Source organism: Diceros bicornis, chromosome 14, assembly GCF_020826845.1.
Source record: "Diceros bicornis minor isolate mBicDic1 chromosome 14, mDicBic1.mat.cur, whole genome shotgun sequence".
Classification (NCBI taxonomy): Eukaryota; Metazoa; Chordata; class Mammalia; order Perissodactyla; family Rhinocerotidae; genus Diceros; species Diceros bicornis.
In genome coordinates, this window is record NC_080753.1 from 41,055,177 (window position 1) to 41,072,912 (window position 17,736).

Below are 17,736 nucleotides of genomic sequence, written 5' to 3' on the forward strand. Positions count from 1 at the left end.
AGGCTGTGACTATGATAAGTGTAATAGACTAAATAGTCCACACCATCATTTCTGCAACCTGTGAATATGATACATTACTTGGCAAAATGAATCTTGTGGGTGGAATTTGGATTTTGAACCTTAAAGTAGGGAGATTATCCAAGAATCTTAAGAAAATTATCCTTTATTATCTGGGTGGACTCAATTTAATCACTTCTTAAAAGTGGAAGAAGGCAGAAGAGTCAAAGAGATTCAATGGAAGAAAAACCAAGAGAGGTCCAAAGATTTAAGGGACTCAAGCTGCCATTGCTGCTTTGAAGATGGAGGAAGGGGGCCACAGACAAGGAAGGTGGCAGCCTGTAGAAGCTGGTAATAGCCCTCAGCTGACATGGCAACCTCAGCAAAGAATGGCAACCTCAGTCCTACAACTGCAAGAAACTGAATTCTGCCAACAATCAGAATGAACAAGTAAACAGATTCTTCCCTAGGGCCTCCAGAAAGGAACACCACCTACAGACACCTGGATTTTAGTCCAGTGAGACCATGTTGGACTTCTGATCTACAGAAATATGAGATAATAAAGTTATGTATTTTTAGGTCCTGAAATTTGTGATAATGTGTTATGGCAGCAATAGAAAACTAATACAGTAAGGACTTTTGAAAATGTTGCAATGAGGTAAACTGCGAAACTGTGGGGAATAAAACTATGGGTGCTTAAAATCTAGAAAAAGCTTAGTTGAAGAGAAAAGATAAGTAACAATTTTTTTTTTAACAAATGTAACTTGACAACCACTTGCTGGGTAGAGGGGATACAGTGGTGAATAATAATAGTGATGACAATGAAGAGTAGCCTTTTCCCAGTATCCATCAGTTGAAAGGAACATTCTTTAACATCAATGAATGCTCAGTGGTGGAAATATCACTTTCCTGGAGATAGATTCTACAGTGTGATAAAAATATCACTAAAGATCATCTAGCTTCGTTCCTCTCAAGTTCTTATTGTGCAGACAATGTTTAGGTGTTAAGTTAGGCTTCCTAGAGAGCTTCAAAGTAGGAGGATCAGTTCTGGCTCCATGATCACGCATCACATTGACAGAATGGGTACACATGTGCCCATTATTAGTGAAGAGTTTGGCCTCTAGTCCCTTCACATCCTGTGTGATGTGGTCCCTATGAATTCATTCTCTGGACCACGTCCCCCTGCAGACTCAATCCGATGAAGTGCTGGACCTAAGGCTCTGACAATGGACCTTGAGGGAACCAAATGGGATGTGGCCTCCATAGTCACCTACAGTGATCCTTTCCCTGGGGTGACCTGGGAAGGGAACCTCTGGGCTGCAGATGGTCTCTTCCCCACCGGAGCAATGGGCTGGAAAAGAAAAACAGGTTAGGAGGTGAGGGTTGGACAGTGGTTGAACCTCTGCCAGAAGCACAACTTCATGTATGAATTATGTAAGTACTATACCTGGCCCTGCCTCAGTTTCCACATTCTGGAAATGAGACCACCTCACAGGGTTGTTGTGAGGATTTTTATGAGTGAAATTCACTTAAAGCGTTTAGCACAGCACCCCGTACATTTAAAATTATCTATAAATGTTAGTTATTTTTGTTCAAATCCCAGCTGTCCTTCACTTGCTGAGGCACCATTGGAAAGTTAATACACTTTTCTGCACCCCTGTACCCTTATTTATAGAAAAGAGACAATAAAGTTGTACCAAACTCAACTGTCACATGGAATAAGGGAATTAATATTAGTGAAGTGCTTCAGACAGTGTGTGCCTTTAGTAAGTATTTTATTGTTGTGATGTGTTGCTGCTAAGGAGGAGGCCCTCAGCTCCTGGCTAGGCAGGGGGAAACAAGAATATAACTACAGCCTGAGGGTCCCCATACCCATCAGCAGAGCCAGAGGTCACTTAGATTTCCAGGGAAGGGCCAGACACCCAGCCAGTAACAAGGGAACTCTGCACTCAGGTCAGCGCTGGGAAAATGGTCATAGTAGTGGGCTCCAACGTCAAAATTTGGAAAAAAGCCCCCCAGAGGCTCAGAGAAGGGGGTGTGTGGGATGATGTTTATATGAGATCCATCCATGGCATTGTAGTATAAGACCTCACTAATCTCATAGTCTAGGAAAGCCCCCACTCTTTGAGGAGGGTTGGTAATTATCAGGTTGGTCCGGGTGTCAGTGAAAGCCCAAAGTCATTCTCCTCCGACATCCCCACAGTGCAGAATCCATTCTTGGGTGCCATTTTAACCCAATTTTTCCTCTCCACGTTCTCTCTACACATCCCGACATGCCAATCTTTCCTTTCTGCCACATCCATCTCCCAGAAATGTCTCCTTGATGTGAAGATCTTGCAGCCAAGCACACAGTAATGCCTTTCAAATCTCTCAGTGTTGTCAGGCAAATTCCGTCATGCATCTGCCTGCTGCAGGCTCCTCTGGTCCTCAGAAACAAGGAGGATGGGGTTCACTGTATCCAGATCCAGAATCACATCCACTGCAACAAGTTTTTGGATGGGCTGTGAAGTCAACCATTGTTCCCTGACCTCAGAGCCTCAGCCTTCAAGACCTGGGTCTGGCTGAGGAGGTCCGAGTCCAGAGCCTGGTGTCCCCAGCCTGCCCTGAATGTGACCCTCTCAGTAACACTAAAAGAAAGGCCCATGGGTCTTATGTTCAGCACAGAAGTGTGCTAGGATCAGGGTTTACATAACTGGACATCTCAAGCTGGCTCCTTTCTTCCACCTTTTTCCTACTTCACTCCCCAAAATGACTCTGCCCACCTACGCTTTATAGTCACATAGATTTACATTTCAATCCTGGCTCTACCACTTCTGAGCTGAATGACTTTTGCTTTTGTATAGTCTCTTTTTCCATAGACCCAAGCTGTATAATATTTTGGATCCTCAATATCCATATCTGAAAAATGGGGATAATGGTACTGATCACTAGAGTAGAAAAAGACAACACATGTTTTATATATAACTCAGGGCACAACATGGAGGAAGTGCCTGATGTTATAATAGCTCCATGTCTTTTCTGTGCTAGAGGCCATGTTGGGGGCTTTCTGTGCTCCCAGATCCACTCTCCACATTTCTCTACCCTTTTCTGGGCCTCGGGAATCTATCGTTTATGGACTGCATCACTGGGCTCCCTTGCCTCTGGTTATCTGTTGGGTTTGGTGAATAGAAGGTACTAGCTGAAGACTGTAAGGAGAAAGAAAAGAGATGCACAGCATTTATTTTCCCCACTTCCTCCCTGCCAATATCAGATGGTGATGCTCTAACAAAGGCATGACTCCTCTCAGGCAGCCCTGTCCTTGAGCTACAGGTTCCTCTGGGCTCCAGTAACTGCTCCCTCTCCCTATTCCTTCAAGCCTAGGGGTGGTGACAGTTCCCCACTATTGTGAGCCATGGGACACTTCAAATTCCCTTATTGGTTTCCCTTAACCCCACTCCCACCTTTCTAAAGAGTTCCTTTTCTAAACCTTCTTCAATCATCCATTTTGAACATGCCATCTCTTTCTTGTTGGTTTTTGACCAACACATGTTCATTACCTCATTTAGTCTTTACTTCAACCCTGAAATAATAAGAATTATGATCATCATTTAAAAATGAGGAAACTAAAGTCCAGAAATATTAAGTAACTTGAGTACACACAGCAGCAGGAGGTGGTATAAGAAGCTTGGGAAAAGCAAAGATCTTTGTGCGTTACCTTCTCTCCTTGGTCATTCTACATCGTCACTCTCCCTTCAGTATTAGTTCACTCTGCCTCTACTTTCCCTCAGCTCTGCCCTTTATGCCTCTTCCTCCCATGAAGACCTGTGGAAGCCTAGGAGAGCAATTCTCCCTGGTTCTCTGGGCTCTCAGTAGGAAGGCCCTGGGGATGGGCACAGCTTTGAGACCAGGAACTCAAGCTACCCACCCAGAACTCTCCCAGTCATGGGGACTTTTCTTCCCAGAATATCAAGAGTCAGAGAAGAAAAAGGGAATATGTTCCCTCATGTTGTTGTCCTAGGGAACATACAGTGATTTACTCACCAGGTTGGAAAAGGGCCATCTTCCATTCTGAAAGGCAGGAGACACAGATAAGGAAAGGGCATTATTTTTGTTCTTGCCCCCACCCATTCTCCTCACTAAGCCTTTTCTCTCTCCCTTTGTTCAGTCTTTTCCAATGTCCAGCTTCCTTCATCTATAGCTCTGCTGGATCAGCCATACAACCTCTCCAAAATGGTGGACTTCCTTCTCTCCATCATGCTGGGGCTGCAGGCAACATGACCAGGCTTTGCTAGGGTGTGGGTGTGTGTGCCAGCAGGGTGCAGGTGGCTGAAAATGCTCAGACACTGTATCTGGAAGATCCTCTCTGAGGCTCCAGAAAATCAGGTGTGGTATCCCCCACAGCAAATGTGCCCGTGGGCTAGATCTGATTATTCCTACCAAGATACGCCAATGGGTCACACAGCAGAGAAATAGTTTAAATTCTTAGTACACATTTGCCAGGAAACTCAAGGAACATCAGTCACTCACCATCATGGTCCTGAGACTTCTCTCTACCTACAATGGAAGAAAGTTAGAGATGTCACCTGAAACATGTCATTTCTGAATCGTTTCCTTTCTCTTCTTTTGCATCCATCTAATCTTTCTTTTTGACCCTCACCCTCTCCCTTTCTACCTTCTCATTTGGCTGTTCAATTTTCTCCTCCCCTCCCCTCCTTAATATCTAGTCTGAGAACATCAATTGCATGCTGATGATACCACAGGCACCACGTAAGTGCTTTCCCAGCTGAGATCTGGCAGATCTGTTTTGTATGTATCTACACTTCCATACCCAGGCGTAGGTGTCACTGTGTGTATACTTGTATGTGTGTGTGCTCTAGAATCCATCTGTTCAAGCTGTATTATGTCCTGCCTACCTCTGAAAAGAATTGGTCAACTTAATGAGGAAAAATCCATTACAATTTTTTTTTAAAAGCAGTTCTAATAAATCCATGACAACTGAGCCACTGTGGCCACTCTTTTTTTTAAATACACTTTTCTTTCTCCTTCTTCTCAGATTTCCTCATTCTTTTAAATCTTATATTTTTTGTTTTCTTCTCAGCAGCCTACAGATTATGTAAAGCAGCTAGTGAGGTTCCCAGCATAAGGAAGGCACTTCATCTAGGGAGTTCCATCCCCATCCTCCTCCTTTCCTTTTAGTGCACCTTGGATATTCCCTGGTGCCTTGCTGGGCTGAAGAGTCCATGGGCCCCTCATGGAGAGAGATAGAAGGCTCTTTTCTCCATTAAAAAAACATGACTACCCAGTGCTTCCCCCCAATCAGCCACCCCTATTTCTTACCCTTGGTAAAGGGATCTTGGACTTTTCTCAGCCTTAGGCAGACTTAGGGGTTAGGAAAGGGGCTGGGAAATATCCCAGCAGAGAGTCTTAGATGCAAATTTAGAGAAAACGTCAGAGCCACTTAGACATGAGCTATGAACAGGTGGTCCATCTCTCTTAAGTCTGCAATGGAAGGAAAGTGAAGAGTCATTAAGAAGCTTAATGCAGCGATACTGAGACATGGGTGGTGGGTCCCTGGGGGAATCAGAACTTATGGAGTACAGGGGGGAGGTTCTCTGGAAAATAAGCAGGATTAAAATTCACTGTTAGGGGATGCAGCAGGGAGGAGCTCTGGAACATAAACCTTATTAATGACCCAGTGCAGGGGTGAGTCCATGGGGTGGGCAGGGGTCAGGTCCATATTCACTGCAGAGACCCAAGGAGAATCACACATCCTCCTTTCAACAGCCACAGCTCAGCACGGTACACCTGAGGCTAAGCAGGGTACTGACCTGCAATGGAAATCCTCGTGGTCTTTTCTTGGCTTAGGAGGGGATTTCTAATGATACAGGTTACCCCTTCCCCAGAGCTGCTTTTCACAATCACAGATGCTGCGACTGCATACAGACCCGCTCCATCCACAACCAAAGGTGCTGCCACAGCTGGCATGTCCTCTCCCTTGGCATCTCTCCACTGTATTTGGGGCTGGGGATACCAGCCGGTGGACAGGCACTCCAGGTGGATCCCTCCATCCTCATAACCCTTCATTTCCAAGTGGGGATGAGAACCCAGCGCTGTGGAGGATAAGTGACCCTGAATTATTTAGAGCCTCCTATATCCCTGAGAGTCTCGTCATGAATTGGTGGCACAGTCACATTAGACAATTCAAGGGGGCTTCATTAGGGAGCTGTTTACAAAAGCATGGTGATGGTAAGGGTAAAACTGCATGGGATGGAGCAATGCCTCAGGGCCAGGAACAGTGGAGCTGTTTCCACTCACCCCTAAACCCAAAGGGTGGTGGAGAAGAAGGCCCTTTGAAGACCTAAAAGAAGAGAGTCATGTAGAGAGAGCTTTCTTGAGTGGAGCTGTGATCTTCAGGAAAGGAATAAAGCCAGATAGAGGTGGTCCTGCAGGGAGCAAGTCATGGAGATAAGTACCTAGATCTCTCTCTCTCCTCTCCCTCATAACTACGGCCTCTCCCTCATAGCCTCATGCTATGGCTTCTCATTGACCAAACCCAGGCATAAGCCACAGGGTAAGAGAGTGCCCTGACAGGGGGCCGGCCCAGTGGCTTAGCTGTTAAGTGCACGCTCTGCTCTGGTGGCCTGGAGTTCACAGATTTGGATCCCGGTGCTCACCAACATACTGTTTGTCAAGCCATGCTGTGGCGGTGTCCCATATAAAGTAGAGGAAGATGGACACAGCTGTTAGCCCAGGGCCAGTCTTCCTCAGAAAAAAGAGGATTGGCATCGGATGTTAGCTCAGGGCTAATCTTCCTCACACAAAAATAAATAAATAAATAAATAAAGAGAGAGAGTGCCCTGAGAAAGAGAAATGCAACCCTTGACATCTGTACATCTGCCTGGTCTCGGCGTTCTCCTGTTGAACATAAGCAAGTCCACTGAATATCAACATCAGACGAGGGCACTTTGTCACTATGATGCGTCAAGACAAAAACAAGACTACTTGACAATTCTGTTTGAACACAGAAAAAAACATGAACACTATAGAAACCACAATCATGACCAAACATTTCCCTATGCTGGCTATGAGTGACTGCTGCTCCTTTTCCAATTACAGCTTTAGCCTCACTCTAGTCTTCCTCCTAGATAAGACTTCTACCCACAACATCACACCCCCCATCTTCCCGACAGAATCCAATCCAGAGCAAAGCTCCTCTTCCATGAACCCTCCCCCAACTCTCCTAACACAAGCCCAAATTCTGTACAAGTCTTCTCTAACACCCTCTTACAGAGACACCCAACGGCTCCCACATGGTGTGCCTTCTCCCTCCCGGCAACAAGTAATACACACAACTTGGTCAACTCCAGGTGTGTTCCTCGGGGGGAACATTGGCAGCACAGACGCTGTCCTACAGGCCAGCCTCCCAGGGCCACAGCAACTTGCACCTGGAGGCACCACAGAAACTGATGCCAGCCCTGATATCAGTGCCCCTATATTAAACCCGACATATATGGGATTAAAACCAAAAGCACTCATCCTCTTTCCCTGTTTCTCTAAGTTACATTCACATGTAGATATTGGTTGTTTTACAAACTATTAAAAGCCCAGATGGCCTCAAGCTGGGCTCACACTGATGTTTTGGCTAATTAGCAGTTCTTGAGGTTTGTTACAGGGAAACTGATATCAAGAAGCTAAAGCTTCTCAGACCTCAACTCCTTGGCTTCCTGGCACTGGAATCCACCATCCACCTGGGAGACGGGACAAATTTGAGAGCTCTCGTCTCCCGACTGACGTCACCCGAAATAAAAACTCTTTCCGTACCATAAGCCTGGCATTCTAGTTTTATTTGGCCCCGCTTGTGTGGCAGGTAAAGAACCTGGGTATGTATCCCGTAACAAAACTATCTGGAACACAATTGAACCCAAATAACTGTGTGCCATCACTCAGGAGATATTTTCTTATCCTTCCTATCCCTGACCTTCCACTTCCCTGCTTAGATACTGGTGTCTAAGCATAAGGGAGTTCTTTACTTGATATGTAGGGCAAGGAGGGATTTTTCCTGGAGGAAAACCTAGGTCTTTCCCAAGGGCCTCAGAGAAACAAAGCGGGAAGGCAGTGAAGGTAGATTCTAGTGAACAGCCAGGATGATCTGAGGGGGATTCGGGGCATGTACTCTCGATCTGCTCCTGGGCCCCATGGAAGAAAGAGCTCCAAATAAAACCAGAGGCTCACCTGCAACACTCAGCTCCACTGTGGCTTTTTCAGAGAAGCTGTCATCTTGGAAATAACACAGGTAGTTTCTGCTGTCAGAGCCTCTGACATTGTAAATTCAGAGAGTAGCCTTCCCTTCAGTGATGCCATCTCTTAAAAGCAAAGTTCTCCCACGAGAACTTTGTCTTTTACTGCCTCTCCATTTACATACATGTATACTACCTCTTTAAGGCTGGATCTCACCCACAGCAGATTCATAGACTCTGCACTCTTCTTCCAGGAAAGCTGGCAGTGCAGATCAGCGTCTTCACCCACTATGGCCAGGATGGGCACATGTGGCCCTGTCACAGCAAAGGAAGCTGGTCAGTAAAAGGAGACGCTCCATCAGAGGGTTGGGATCATGACGTAAGTAGAGGGCTCTCAGGCAGGGAGGGTGAGATGTGAAAAACCTAGGGAGGAACATGATCCTAATAGAAGTACAGTTTGTCTTAATGGCACATACACCTTCAGCTTGGGGTGGGACTTCCAGGTATAAGAAGTTGTCAGAGATTCTGACTGGGCACAAGCAGAATGTTCTCTACCCAAGCAAGGGGTGAGCAGCTGGACCAAGATCACGCAGACAGGAAGTCTAGCAGAAGGAAGTCTAGGGAACTTCTCATTTTCATCTGTGGTACAGACAGATGCCAGAAATAGCCAGGCAGAAACTTTGAATTGGACCTGGAAGAAGATGGCGAATTCCACATCAAATCTCCGCCTCCCCTGGGCCAATTCAGTGTGAAACACACAGTCACTAGTGTGGTGACTCAAGACCCTCTTTTGCCAAAATGTCTGTTTGGGAGTCTCTTAATTTTGAATTGCAGCATGGAAAATTAATCATAAAAATATATAATGTTAAATGTACATATATTAACCCCAACTCTTCAGGAAATTTTCGGCTCTACTGTCCAAATATGTTCAGAATCCTTCCACTTTCCCACACTTCCCCTCCTACAGCCCAGCCTAAGTCTCCATCACACTCTGATTAATACAGGATCCTCCTCTCTGGGTCCCACGATTCCACCTGTGTCTGCTACAGTCTATGTTCAACACAACAGCCAGAACATTTCTTGAGTCACATCATGTCACTCTGCTCAGCACCTTCCAGTGGCTCTCATTTCACTCAGAGTAGATGCTGAAGTCCTCACAATGGCCAACATGGCCCTCCAGGACCTGCACCTCTCACTTCATCTCCCCTGCTCTCCTCGTCTGCTCCAGTCACACTGCCCTTATTGTTGGTCCTTGAACAGGCCAGGACAGAGGACCTCAGCCCTTCCACCTGGAACCCTCTTCCTCAGATATTCACAAGGCTCACTCCCTCACTTCATTCAAGCCTTTCCTCTAAAGTCACTTTCTCCATGAGAACTTCTTTGACCACAGGATTGTGACAAAGAGCTCCCATTCTCCTGAGCCTGCTCTCTTTTCCCCATCTAACATATCCTGTGTTTACTCTCTGTCTCCACCTGCTCAATTGGAAGCTCCACAAACAAGGATATTGGTCTATTTTGTTCCCTGATGTGCAACAAGACTATACAATATGGAATCCTCAGTAAATATTTGTTGAATGAGTGAATGGATGACGAGTAGCATATTAACCCATCAATACTCACCAGCATTTTAAATCTATTTAGATGATCAGATTAAGTGGTTGTCACCTGACAAGAATGGAGAAGGAAAGTTGTGAAGACAAGCATCTACCTCGTACTGCCTCTCAGTATGTCCTCTCCTCTTCAAACTTCTCTACATTGTGGAGAGAGGACAGTATTATTATTATACTTGTAATAGATGATTTCCCTCACTTACCCCTTGGCATTCCCGTCTGAAAACCACAGCTCACAGAAGGAAGGTAATCAATAGTTCTCCATTACGGTTAACAGTCTGCTCTGGAAGAAAAGGAAAAGAGAGACAGGCTGCTCACTGTGAGAAACAGGAAGAGAATTCCTCTCTGGAAGAATTAGTTTTTTGGCTGGCCCAGAGGGGAGTTTCTCATCAGTTGTTGGGCAAAAACCAGTGGAGGTTAGAATGAAACTGAAACTGTACTGGATTTTGTGCAATGAAGAAAGATTACAGCCCTAATTCTACTCTGTGTCTCTCTGTGTTTACCCACTTGAATCATTCATGTGTATGTTTGTGTATAATCAGTATTTCATCATGTATGCCTATTTTATATCTTCTATATCGTAATAGATTTATCAGCAGAGTTAAGCAAAAACATTACAAGATTATAACATGTGAAGAGAGGAAGATGTGCATTAATTAAAATGTTTCTGTGGCTGTTTGCTAACATCCATGTGCATGTAGGTGGGCACATGGAGAAGGACATCTTTTATAGCAGAGCCAAATAGAAGTGAGAACAGAAAGAAAACCAGATCCACTCCCCTTTTCAGCACCTCTGAAACTCAGGTCTCAGATCCACGACCACATCATGTAATTTTCAGGTTTCCAGAAGCTGTGCTGCCAGTGACTGATGGACACGTCTTGAATTTTTCAGAACCTTCTTATTTGGAGGGTTCCTGAGCAGGTTCATCCACCCTCTGTGCCTTATTTGTGCTACATTTGTATTTTAATGTGTATTTGTTTCTATTCTGCCTGCAGGATTCTGTATTCTCTGAGGTTAGACTCTGGATAGGCTGTGAATGCTGTTTCTATAAGGTGTCTTTGGGAAAAACTTGTCCTACCTGTGGCCCAGCGCTTCCCAAGACACTTCATTTGCATCTCGAGACAGTGATTAACGCTCTTAGGGCTTTGTTATGACCTTGGCTGATGAAATTTGATTATATTCCAACAGTTTGAATTCAGCCTCTGTGGTAGACATGGCTGGTTGCTTGTGCAATATCAATTCCCTGCTTCCTCTTAGTAATCAAATCTAGTTTCTTGCGGGGAGTACTGCAACGTGCCCATTCCCTTTATAGATAGGAGAGACCAAAGGACTAAGTTTGAGCTGATGATTTGTAGGTGGAAGTTGTTGGGTTGTATTTCTCAAGACAGGTCGCTGCTCTTCCTAATTCCTCCTCCTTTTGCCTAGACCATGGTCCTTGGAGCTGGAGCACAGTGACCATCCCATGACCATGAGGCAACCTTAAGAATGGAAGCCACATGCTGAGATGGCAGAGAACAAAGACAGAAGGAGGCTGGGGCATGGATGCTTCTCTGAGCTGCCAGACCAGCTCTGGATTGCTGCCCTCTAAATTCATTTTATGTGAGAGAAAAACAAATTCTTATTCTGTTGAAGCCAGTGGTACCTCTGGTCTCTGATATCAGCAGCAAAAAACAGTTCTTTTCTCCCCACCCACCACTATCAGTAGCTTATCATGAAACTTTTCAAACATAGAGCAAAGTTGAAAGACTCTTTCAATGAATGCCAAATATACCTATTATCTAGATTCTATAGTGAACTTTTTACTGTACTTGCTTTATTGTAATCGATCCTTCTGTTCATCTCCCATCCATCTGTATTTATTTCAATCCTTCCTTCTTTACTTATTTATGTGATGCCTTTTAAATTAAGTTGCAAACATCAATGCACTTTCCCCTGGATACTTCAGCACACCTATCACATAGAAGATCACAGTTCTGAAATGCTTGACGCACCAATGCTGTGTTTGAAATATAAACATTGGAGTACCTTATAGTTGTATGTTCTAAAATGATCAGTGGGGTATATTTATTTGGGAATCTCTAGCTCCTAAATGCCTAGCCATCCCCAATGATACTGACAGTCTGGCCGCAGGTACCTGGCCACTCCTAGTAAGGGTCAGCTTACCTCCAGGAGGCTGTGCCAGCAGGGGGCTCCAGGACAGCCTCTCAGGAACAGCTTGAGACAGGGACAAGCACTGCCTTAGGGCCCCTCTGTCCATTCCCTGGCATCTGCTGAGAGAGGTGATCTCTTCTCTGCTGATACCACAAGAACACAATCGGTGTTGTGGAGGACCTGTAGGGTGTAGGGCCCACAAATCACTTGAAGAAGAGCAGGCATAAAATCACTTGTGAAGGAAGCTGTAGAAAGGCATGGGGTAAGTTCAGAGACAAAATAAAATAGGAGAGTGGGCGTTACGTTACCCACAGTGAGAAAGTAAAAATTAGCTCAGAATGTAACAATCTGCCTTGAGGGTCCTCAGGCTGGTGTAATAGATATATTTGATGAAGCCAATTACACAGTTAACAGAAATAATATTTCCCCCAAGGTCATGATGCAGGGTCAAAGGGGCAAAACAACCTCCTTCTCTGAGAGCTTCCTACTTTCTTACTCGCTGAGAAACTTCCTTTTAAAAATTCACAGTCTACGTTCATTCTTTTGCACGTGGCTGTTTAGTTCTCCCAATACCATTTATTGAAGAGACTTTCCTTTCTCCATTGCATGTTCTTGGCTTCTTTGTTGAAGATTACCTGTCCTTTATCTTACAACATGCACAAAAATTAACTCAAAATGGATTAAATATTTGAATGTAAGCCCTGAAACTGTAAAATTGCTAGAAGAAATCATAGGCAGTATTCTCTTTGACATCAGTCTTAGCAGCATCTTTTCAAATATCATGTCTGTTCAGGCAAGGGAAACAGAAGAAAAAATAAACAAGTGGGACTACATCAGACTAAAAGGTTTCTGCAGGGCAAAGGACACCATCAATAAAATGAAAAGACAACCCACCATCTGGGAGAAAATATTTTCAAATCATATATCTGACAAGAAGTTAATTTCCAAAATATATAAAGAACTCAACAACAAAAAAATGTACAACCTGATCAAAAAATGGGCAGAGGATATGAACGGACATTTTTCTGAAGAAGATATACAGATGGCCAGTAGGCACATGAAAAGATGTTCAACATCAGTAATTATTAGGGAAATGCAAATCAAAACTATGATGAGACATCACCTCACACCCTTCAGGATGACTATAATTAATAAGATGAGAAATAACAAGTGTTGGAGAGGATGTGGAGAAAAGGGAACCCTCATACACTGCTGGTGGGAATGCAAACTGGTGCAGCCATTATGGAAAACAGTATGGAGATTCCTCAAAATTTAAAAACAGAAATACTACATGATCTAGCTATTCTGCTACTGGGTATTTATCCAAAGAACATGAAATCAATAATATAAAAAGATTTATGTACTCCTACGTCCATTGCAGCATTATTCACAATAGCCGAGATGTAGAAGCAACCCAAGTGCCCATCAACTGGTGGATGCATAAAGAAGGTGTGGTGTAAAGATACAATGGAACACCACTCAGCTAAAAAAAAAGACAAAGTCATACCATTTGCAACAACACGGATGGACCTTGAGGGTATTAGGCTAAATGAAATAAGTCAGTCTGAGAATGACAAACATCATATGATTTCAATCATATGTGGAAGATACACAAACAAACACATTGAGAAAGATAACAGATTAGTGGTTACCAGAGGGGAAGGTGGTGGGAAAAGGGTGAAAGGGGTAAAGAGGCACATGTGCACGATGACAGATAAAAACTAGACTATTGGTGCTGAATATGATGTGTTCTATACAAAAACTAAAATATAATAATGTACACCTGAAATCACATGATGTTATAAGCCAATATGACCTCAATAAAATAATTAAAAAATAAAAATATGGGCCGGCCTGGTGGCGCAAGTGGGTAAGTGCGCGTGCTCCGCTGCGGTGGCCCGGGGTTCACCGGTTCAGATCCCGGGCGTGCAACGACGCACTGCTTGGCAAGCCATGCTGTGGCAGCGTCCCATATAAAGTGGAGGAGGATGGGCATGGATGTTGGCTCAGGGCTAGTCTTCCTCAGCAAAAAAAGAGGAGGATTGGCAGATGTTAGCACAGAGCAGATCTCTTCACACACACACAATATAATAATAATAATAAATAAAAATAAAAAACCCCCAAACTCGCAGTCTATCAAAGTCTTTGCTGCTGGAAATCATATCAATAAGAATAAACCATTCCATTCTTGTCTGGAGGATCCAAGTTACTTTGACACAGAAAAGCAGCCTTGATTTCCAACCTAGATGCTGAACATCAGATAAGACATTTCTGGGCACATTTTGTTTTCTCTTTTATTTATAGTTTCCAAGGAAATAGGATCCCAGGTCAACTTCTCATCCAGACCTTTGCATGAATTCCTGAGGGAGAAATGTATGTGAAATGGGGCACGAAAAAATTCATTAATTCAACAAATTTTTATTAAGAACCTACCATCTAGTAGGGATCAGACACTGAAGTTAAAACTGGTGGATGGGTGGCATAATGAAGTGTAGACTCTGAAGCCAGGCTGCCTGGGTGAGCTTTAGCAGCTTTATCACCTTGGGCCAGTTACCTAAGCTGTCCGTGCCTTAGTTTTCCTATCTGTAAAATAAGGAAAATAGCATCTGCTTTTGCGGGTTGCTGTTGTGAGGATGAAATGAGATAATTCAAGCAATTTTTTTTTGTGAGGAAGATCAGCCCTGAGCTAACATCTACTGCCAATCCTCCACTTTTTGCTGAGGAAGACTGGCCCCTGAGATCCATGCCCATCTTCCTCTACTTTATATGAGAGGCCGCCACAGCATGGCTTGACAAGCAGTGGTCGGTGCACGCTGCAGGATCCGAACCCTGGACCGCCGCTGCGGAGGGTGTGCACTTAACCGTTACAGCACCAGGCTGGCCCCCAGGAACCATTTTTATGGTTTGGTAGAGGAGAGGTCAGTCATCACGGCAGACAAGAGAGTGGAGGCCATGCATGTGTTCTCTTTGCTGAGACCTTGCTTGTGTAGAAGTAGAGCCCTAGAGGGAAGTGAGGAGGAGCATATTGCCCAGGGAAGGGGGGAGGAAGGAGATGGGGAAGATGGCAGAAACTTATGCTTGTTCTAGCTTGTTGTGTGGCTGAGGACTCCAGTTTGGCCCCCCAAGGTCACCCCTCTTGTAGTTCACACCGCTGTGTAATCTCTTCTGCTTGACCGTGGGCTGACCGGGTGACTTGTTTCTACTCAATAAAATATGCAAAGGTGATGGGCAGTCACTTCCATGATGACATTGGTGTATAAGAATCTGTCTTGCCAGCTGGCCCACTCTAGAGGCTCTCTCTCTCTTCCTGAATTTGAAGAAGAAAGCAGTCTTGGTGGAGGCCCACATTGCAAGGAGCTGAAGGTGGCCTCTGGGAGCTGAGAGCAGCATCCAGCCAACAGCCAGCAAGAAGTTCGGGCCCTCAGTCCTACAGCTATAAGGAAATTAATTCTGTCAACAACCTGAGTGAGCTTGGAAGTGGATTCTTCCCCAGTGGAGACTCTAGGTGAGCAGATGACAGCCTGGCTGACACCTTGATTGCAGGCTGTGAAACCCTGAGCAGAGGCCTAAGGTCAGCAGTGCCTGGACTTCTGACCCACAGAAACTGTGAAATAATCAATGTGTGCTGCTTTAAACTACTAAGTTGGTGGTAATTTGTTATGCAGCCATAGATAACTAATACATAAGGAAGGAAAACGAGACAGTGGGGTCAATGATGAAGACACAGAGGAGCAAAAAGAATAATTTATATCTCTAGCCCTGACCACTTGCCTGGCCTGCACACTTGGTTATCCAACTGCCTACTCTGCCTCCCCACTTGGATGCCTAATAGGCTCCTCAACCCTGACAGAGCCAAAATGGAACTTCCCATTCTGTGCACCTCCTCCCCTTGCCCCCACAACCTGCTTCTCTCTCAGTTTCCCCATCTCAGCAAATGGCAACTCCATCTTTAATGTTTCTTAGGCTTAAGACCTTGGAGTCTTCCTTGATCCACTCCTTTTTTCACACCCCACATCTAAGTGCATCAATGAAGACTTTCTACTTTATTTAAAAATAAAGCCAGTCCTGACCTCTTCCACTGCTATCCTTGGTATAAGCCATTTTTGCTGGGTCCCTGCAGTAGCTCCCAGCTGGCTTTCAGGTTTCTATCCTGCGACCCCTCCCCACAGCCCAGTCTCAGTTTAGTATCCGAAGTAACTTCTTAAAACATAAGTCAGATCCAGTCCCTTCTCTGCTCAAAACCTGTCAGTGGCTCCCCTCTCAGAGACAAAGCCAAGGCCAGAAGATGGTGTTCAAGGCCAAACACCTCTGATACTGTCTTCTCCAATTCTCCTGGTCACTCTCTGCCCTCCTGCCACACCAGCCTCTTTCTACTCTTCAAACACACCACATGTGCTTCTGCCTCTGGGCTTTGGCATTGCTGTTCTCTCTACTTAAAACGCTTTTCCCCTGGATAGTCCTGTGACTTGCTCCCCTTCATCATCACCACCCTATTTTAAATTGCAACTTCTGATGTGATGTTCCTTACTCTAATTGATTTATCTCCTGAGCACTTATCATCATGTGCCACACCGTATATTTTACTATTTATTTAGTTTTCTGTCTGTCTCCCTCCACCAGAAGGTAGGTTCTTGGAAAATGGGGAATTTCTGTTTTGTTCACTTTTGTTCCCCCGGCACCTAGAATACTAACTGGCACATAGTTAGTGCTCATGGATCTTAGTTAATGCTCATGAGTTAATGAACGAACGAATGGACTGAATAGAGAAGCTTTGAGGGAAGCTGGAGAGTGAGGGGTCCAGGATGAGGGTGAAGAAATAGCCTCGAACAGGAGAAAGGACATGTGCTCCATTGAAATCAGAGGAAACAGATCAGGAGGGGCAGGTGCAGGTGGTGGGGCAGGAAGTTTAGGCCCTCCCTCTTCTATCTTCTCTCTGGGGTGGGGGGTTGCATCACCATCAGAGATGTGGGGAAAGGATGTGGTGACGAGGATAACGGCTAATGTTCACTGATCACAGCTATGTGCTACGTTCTGTACTGGGTGCTCTCCACACCTTATCTCATTCCCTAACATCTGCTCAGAGAAGTGGGTATAATTAACTCAATTTCTAGGTGAGGAATACAGAGTTTCAGAGAGGTTAAGGAATCTGTCTCCATTTGTCTGAGTAAGTAGGATAAACAGGGGCCAACCAGGTGTGCTGAACAGGCAGAGGAAATGGGCACAGATGTGTGAATCTGAGTGATGGGTTTGGGGCACTGCAGGAGGTGTGGTCAGGCCAGTGCAGGGCAGCACAGGGCAGGGAGTGTCCAAGGATGGAGCAGAAATAGGAAGACTAGACCACTGAGTGCCTGCAATGCAAGGATGAAATGTCCAGGGACTGGACTTTATCTTTTAGGGTAGTGTTTCTTCAAATGAGTTATGTAAAATACTTGCTTAGACAAAAACTGATGTCTAGATACATCTGAAAATATATCTTCAATCCCCTGAGGGAACCAATTCGAAAATGCAGCATTAAAAGTCAAAATCTGCCAGTGGGGAGTTCATTTGTCACTGATGAGATTATAAACATAGCAGCTTGGAAACAGGAACCACTCAGTGATAATTGATTACAAGGATATTAACCAGGTGATACAGAGTCTGCTTAGGTTGTGTTTGTTTAGATTAAAATTTGACATCAAGACGGTTTTTCAGAAAAAATTTGAAAATTCTTTTAGACTCTGTGAATCTGCATAGCATCGCCCTCTCCAGTAAGACTGCAGAAG

The 17,736-nt window shown here is 44.7% G+C and overlaps 1 pseudogene; it reads right to left on the bottom strand.

Moving 5' to 3' along the window:
- Positions 1–1,762: 1,762 nt before the first annotated feature.
- Positions 1,763–8,852, bottom strand: LOC131413353 (butyrophilin subfamily 3 member A3-like; annotated as a pseudogene).
- Between the last annotated feature and the right edge of the window lie 8,884 nt (positions 8,853–17,736).